This window comes from Castanea sativa, chromosome 6, assembly GCF_040712315.1.
Source record: "Castanea sativa cultivar Marrone di Chiusa Pesio chromosome 6, ASM4071231v1".
Taxonomy (NCBI): Eukaryota; Viridiplantae; Streptophyta; class Magnoliopsida; order Fagales; family Fagaceae; genus Castanea; species Castanea sativa.
The window spans coordinates 6770208-6777700 of NC_134018.1; positions in this window are offsets into that span (position 1 = coordinate 6770208).

Below are 7493 nucleotides of genomic sequence, written 5' to 3' on the forward strand. Positions count from 1 at the left end.
AGAGAATATTTGGTGCGCAATGTAAAGTCATATTTTACTATAAGACACGTGCATACAAACTTGCTCAAACCATGTCTTTATGTCGAACTATTGATGAGTGAAAGACAGTCAGAGAGTTGGACATACTTTTATTTCACAGTATGAAATATGGGAACACAACATAACACAAATTAGTTGATTTTCAAGGTCCCATTACTCTTTTGCATTTATTTTTGGTTTCATGATTTAAAAGAATAATGATCTTACCTTAAGAATACTACAAATATGTAGTGGAGCTACTAAATCAATTCTTAATATCTTAAAATGTATATGTTTCCTTACTCTAATTTAATTTACTTTTTCTTTATAATATATGTACAACATTATCCAAAACTGTTTTACTTAAAATTAAATATCACAAAATTATCCGTGCATCGCACGGGCAATTTACCAATATAGATTAATGTGTTGTGGGCTTCTGGCCACTTCATGACGTACCTAAATTATTAAAATATCTTCTCTAAAAAAATATTATTATTTAAATATCATTTATGGCTCTAGCTAAATTAATGAAAAACGTTGCTATTATTAGTATTTAAATAAGGCAAACTATTTTCCTAAAAAAATAAAATAAAATAAGGCAAACTATAATCTTTAGTTGTCAATATATCATTATAATGATATTATTATCAGGTATATAATAATGTGAAAATAACAGGTAAATTGATTTTATTTAAAATTAATGTGAAAAGATAAATGAATAAGTCCAACCCCAATCCAACCAAAGAATCCTGAAGTTTAGAACCACTCATTTTTTAAGATAGTTACAGCAAAAAAGAGTGGGAATTCAAACTTTATTGGACACACTAGGAATCTATAATTGAATTACAAAACTATTGACTATAAATCCATATAATTAATATGATTTTTATTTGATTCGTAGATTATGGGAAAGTCAACTACAATGTTTAATATTTTTTAGAGAAAAAATTAAAATAATACTATTGATGTGACATTGCCAACCTTTAGTGTTGAAATACCAATTTTTAAAAATTTTCAACCAACGAATTCTGCCCCTAGGTTCGAATCCTGATTCCATCCCGGAACAAAATGCATATACTCATTAAAATTAAAATATGATTTAGGTTTAGGTAATTTGGTTAGTTAGTTTTTGTTTTGGGTATATAAGTAGAGAGAATATTTGGTGCGCAATGTAAAGTCATATTTTACTATATGACACGTGCATACAAACTTACTCAAACCATGTCTTAATGTCGAACTATTGATGAGTGAAAGACAGTCAGAGAGTTGGGCATACTTTCATTTCACAGTATGAAATATGGGAACACAACATAACACAAATTAGTTGATTTTCAAGGTCCCATTACTCTTTTGCATTTATTTTTGGTTTCATGATTTAAAAAAATAATGATCTTACCTTAAGAATACTACAAATATGTAGTGGAGCTACTAAATCAATTCTTAATATCTTAAAATGTATATGTTTCCTTATTCTAATTTAATTTACTTTTTCTTTATAATATATGTACAACATTATCCAAAACTGTTTTATTTAAAATTAAATATCACAAAATTATCCATGCATCGCACGGGCAATTTACCAATATAGATTAATGTGTTGTGGGCTTCTGGCCACTTTATGACGTACCTAAATTATTAAAATATCTTCTCTATAAAAAAATTATTATTTAAATATCATTTATGGCTCTCGTTAAATTAATGTAAAACGTTGCTATTATTAGTATTTAAATAAGGCAAACTATGTTTCTAAAAAAATAAAAAAACATAAGGCAAGCTATAATCTTTAGTTGTCAATATATAATTATAATGATATTATTATCAGGTATATAATAATGTGAAAATAATAGCTAAATTGATTTTCTTTAAAATAAATTTGAAAAGATTAAAGAATAAGTCCAACCCCAATCCAACCAAAGAATCCTGAAACTATTGATTATAAATCCATATAATTAATATGATTTTTATTTGATTTGTAGATTATGGAAAAGTCAACTACAATGTTTAATATTTTTTAGCGAAAAAATTAAAATAATACTATTGATGTGACGTTGCCAACCTTTAGTGTTGACATACCAATTTTTAAAAATTTTCAAATAATGAATATTTCCCCTAGGTTCGAATCTTGATTCTGTCCCTGAACAAAATGCATATACTCATTAAAATTAAAATATGATTTACGTTCAGGTAATTTGGTTAGTTAGTTTTTGTTTTGGGTATATAAGTAGGGAGAATATTTGGTGCGCAATATAAAGTCATATTTTACTATAGTTTAATTTTAAATCATCTATAAGACAAATGCATACACACTTGCTCAAACTATGTCTTAATGTCAGACAATTGATGAGTGCAAGACTGTCAGACATTTGGACATACTTTTATTTCATTGTATGAAATATGTGAACACAACACAAATTTGTTTATTTTCAAGGTCCCATTACTCTTTTGCATTTATTTTTGGTTTCATGATTCAAAAAAATAATGATCTTACCTTAAAAATACTACAAATATGTAGTGAAGCTACTAAACCAATTCTTAATATCTCAAAATGTATATGTTTCTCTACTATAATTTAGTTTACTTTTTCTTTATAATATATGTACAACATTATCCAAAACTGTTTTACATAAAATTAAATATCACAATATTATCCTTGCATCGCACGGGCAACTTACTAGTATAGATTACTGTGTTATGGGCTTCTGGCTACTTTATGCCTCACCTAAACTATTAAAATATCTTCTCTAAAAAAAATTATTATTTAAACATCATTTATGGCTCTTACTAAATTAATAAAAAACGTTGGTATTATTAGTATTTAAATAAGCCAAACTATTTTTCTAAAAAAATAAAATAAAATAAGGCAAGCTATAATCTTTAGTTGTCAATATATCATTATATTAATATTTTTATTAGGTATATAATAATGTGAAAATAACAGCTAAATTGATTTTCTTTAAAATTAATGTGAAAAGATTAAAGAATAAGTTCAACCTCAATCCAACCAAAGAATCTTGAAGTTTAGAACCACTCAATTTTTAAGATAGTCACAGCAAAAATGAGTGGGAATTTAAACTTTTATTGGACACACTAGGAAGCTTTAGTTGAATTACAAAACTATTGATTATAAATCCATATAACTGATATGATTTTTATTTGATTCGTAGATTAGGGAAAGTCAACTACTATGTTTAATATTTTTTAGAGAAAAAATTAAAAATACTATTGATGTGACATTGCCAACCTTTAGTGTTGACATACCAATTTTAAAAAATTTTCAAACAAAGAATTTTGCCCCTAGGTTCGAATCTTGATTCTGTCCTTGAACAAAATGCATATACTCATTAAACTTATAATATGATTTAGGTTTAGGTAATTTGGTTAGTTAGTTTTTGTTTTGGGTATATAAGTAGAGAGAATATTTGGTGGGCAATGTAAAGTCATATTTTACTATAGTTTAATTTTAAATCATCTATAAGACACATGCATACACTCTTGCCCATACCATGTCTTAATGTCGCACTATTGATAAGTGGAAGACAGTCAGAGAGTTGGGCATACTTTTATTTCACAGTATGAAATATGTGAACACAACACAAATTAGTTGATTTTCATGGTCCCATTACTCTTTTGCATTTATTTTTGGTTTCATGATTTTAAAAAATAATGATCTCACCTTAAGAATACTACAAATATGTAGTGAAGCTACTAAACCAATTCTTAATATCTCAAAATGTATATGTTTCTTTACTATAATTTAGTTTACTTTTTCTTTATAATATTTGTACAACATTATCCAAAACTGTTTTACATAAAATGAAATATCACAAAATTATCTGAGCATCCCACGGGCAACTTACCAGTATAGAGTAATGAGTTGTGGGCTTCTGGCTGCTTCATGACAGCCCTAAATTATTAAAATATCTTCTCTAAAAAAAATTATTATTTAAATATCATTTATGGCTCTTGCTAAATTAATGAAAAACGTTGCTATTATTAGTATTTAAATAAGGCAAACTATTTTTCTAAAAAATTAAAATAAAATAAGGCAAAGTATAATCTTTAGTTGTCAATATATCATTATAATAATATTATTATCAGGTATATAATAATGTGAAAATAACAGCTAAATTGATTTTCTTTATAATTAATGTGAAAAGATTAAAGAATAAGTCCAACCCCAATCCAACCAAAGAATCCTGAAGTTCAGAACCACTCATTTTTTAAGATAGTTACAGCAAAAATGAGTGGGAATTTAAACTTTTGTTGGACACACTAGGAAGCTTTAGTTGAATTACAAAACTATTGATTATAAATCCTTATATTTGATATGATTTTTATTTGATTCGTAGATTATGGGAAAGTCAACTACAATGTTTAATATTTTTTAGAGAAAAAATTAAATATACTATTGATGTGACATTGCCAACCTTTAGTGTTGACGTACCAATTTTTAAAAATTTTCAAACAAAGAATTTTGCCCCTAGGTTCAAATCCTGATTCTGTCTCTGAGCAAAATGCATATACTCATTAAAATTAAAATATGATTTAGGTTTAGGTAATTTGGTTAGTTAGTTTTTGTTTTGGGTATATAAATAGTGAGAATATTTGGTGTGTAATGTAAAGTCATATTTTACTACAGTTTAATTTTAAATCATCTATAAGACACATGCAAACACACTTGCTCAAACCATGTTTTAATGTCGCACTATTGATGAGTGAAAGATAGTCAAAGAGTTGGACGTACTTTTATTTCACAGTATGAAATATGTGAACACAACACAAATTAGTTGATTTTCATGGTCCCATTACTCTTTTGCATTTATTTTTGGTTTTATGATTTTAAAAAATAATGATCTTACCTTAAGAATACTACAAATATGTAGTGAAGCTAAAAATGTATATGTTTCTTTACTATAATTTAGTTTACTTTTTCTTTATAATATTTGTACAACATTATCCAAAACTGTTTTACATAAAATGAAATATCACAAAATTATCTGAGCATCGCACGGGCAACTTACCAGTATAAATTAATGTGTTGTGGGCTTCTGGCTACTTCATGACAGACCTAAATTATTAAAATATCTTCTATAAAAAAAATTACTAGTTAAATATCATTTATGGCTCTTGCTAAATTAATGAAAAATGTTGCTATTATTAGTATTTAAATAAGGCAAACTATTTTTTCTAAAAAATAAAAATAAAATAAGGCGAACTATAATCTTTAGTTGTCAATATATCATTATAATAATATTATCATCAGGTATATAATAATGTGAAAATAACAGCTAAATTGATTTTCTTTAAAATTAATGTGAAAAGATTAAAGAATATGTCCAACCCCAATCCAACCAAAGAATCCTGAAGTTTAGAACCACTCATTTTTTAAGATAGTTACAGCAAAAATGAGTGGGAATTTAAGCTTTTATTGGACACACTAGGAAGCTTTAGTTGAATTACAAAACTATTGATTATAAATCCATATAATTGATATGATTTTTATTTGATTCATAGATTATGGGAAAGTCAACTACAATGTTTAATATTTTTTAGAGAAAAAATTAAAAATACTATTGATGTGATATTGATTCATAGATTATGGGAAAGTCAACTACAATGTTTAATATTTTTTAGAGAAAAAATTAAAAATACTATTGATGTGACATTGCCAACCTTTAGTGTTGACATACCAATTTTTAAAAATTTTCAAACAAAGAATTTTGCCCCTAGGTTCAAATCCTGATTCTGTCCCTGAACAAAATGCGTATACTCATTAAAATTAAAATATGATTTAGGTTTATGTAATTTGGTTAGTTAGTTTTCGTTTTTGGTATATAAGTAGAGAGAATATTTGGTGCGCAACGTAAAGTCATATTTTACTATAGTTTAATTTTAAATCATCTATAAGACACATGCATACACCCTTGCTCATACCATGTCTTAATGTCGCACTATTGATTAGTGGAAGACAGTCAGAGAGTTGGACATACTTTTATTTCACAGTATGAAATATGTGAACACAACACAAATTAGTTGATTTTCATGGTCCCATTACTCTTTTGCATATATTTTTGGTTTTATGATTTTAAAAATAATGATCTTACCTTAAGAATACTACAAATATGTAGTGAAGCTAGTAAACCAATTATTAATATCTCAAAATGTATATGTTTCTTCACTATAATTTCGTTTACTTTTTCTTTATAATATTTGTACAACATTATCCAAAACTATTTTACATAAAATGAAATATCACAAAATTATCTGAGCATCGCACGGGCAACTTACCAGTATAGATTAACGTGTTGTGGGCTTCTGGCTACTTCATGACAGACCTAAATTATTAAAATATCTTCTCTAAAAAAATTATTATTTAAATATCATTTATGGCTCTTGCTAAATTAATGTAAAATGTTGCTATTATTAATATTTAAATAAGGCAAACTATTTTTCCAAAAAATAAAATAAAATAAGGCAAACTATAATCTTTAGTTGTCAATATATCATTATAATAATATTATAATGTGAAAATAATAGCTAAATTGATTTTCTTTAAAATTAATGTGAAAAGATTAAAGAATAAGTCCAACCCCAATCCAACCAAAGAATCCTGAAGTTTAGATCCACTCATTTTTTAAGATAGTTACAGCAAAAATGAGTGGGAATTTAAACTTTTATTGGACACAGTAGGAAGCTTTAGTTGAATTACAAAACTATTGATTATAAATCCATATAATTAATATGGTTTTTATTTGATTCGTAGATTATGGGATAGTTAACTACAATGTTTAATATTTTTAGAGAAAAAATTTAAAATAATACTATTGATGTGACATTGCCAACTTTAGTGTTGACATACCAATTTTAAAAAATTTTCAAACAAAGAATTTTGCCCCTAGATTCGAATCTTGATTCTGTCCCTGAACAAGATGCATATACTCATTAAAATTAAAATATGATTTAGGTTTAGGTAATTTGGTTAGTTACTTTTTGTTTTGGGTATATAGGCAGAGAGAATATTTGGTGTGCAATGTAAAGTCATATTTTACTATAGTTTAATTTTAAATCATCTGTAGGACACATGCGTATACCCTTGCTCATACCATGTCTCAATGTCGCTCTATTGATGAGTGAAAGAGAGTCAGAGAGTTGGATATACTTTTATTTCACAGTATGAAATATGTGAAAACAACACAAATTAGTTGATTTTCATGGTCCCATTACTCTTTTGCATTTATTTTTGGTTTCATGATTTAAAAAAATAATGATTTTACCTTAAGAATACTACAAATATGTGGTGGAGCTACTAAACCAATTCTTATATCTCAAAATGTATATATTTCTTTACTATAATTTAGTTTACTTTTTCTTTATAATATATGTACAACATTATCCAAAACTGTTTTACATAAAATTAAATATCACAAAATTATCTGTGCATCTCACAGGCAACTTACCAGTATAGATTGATG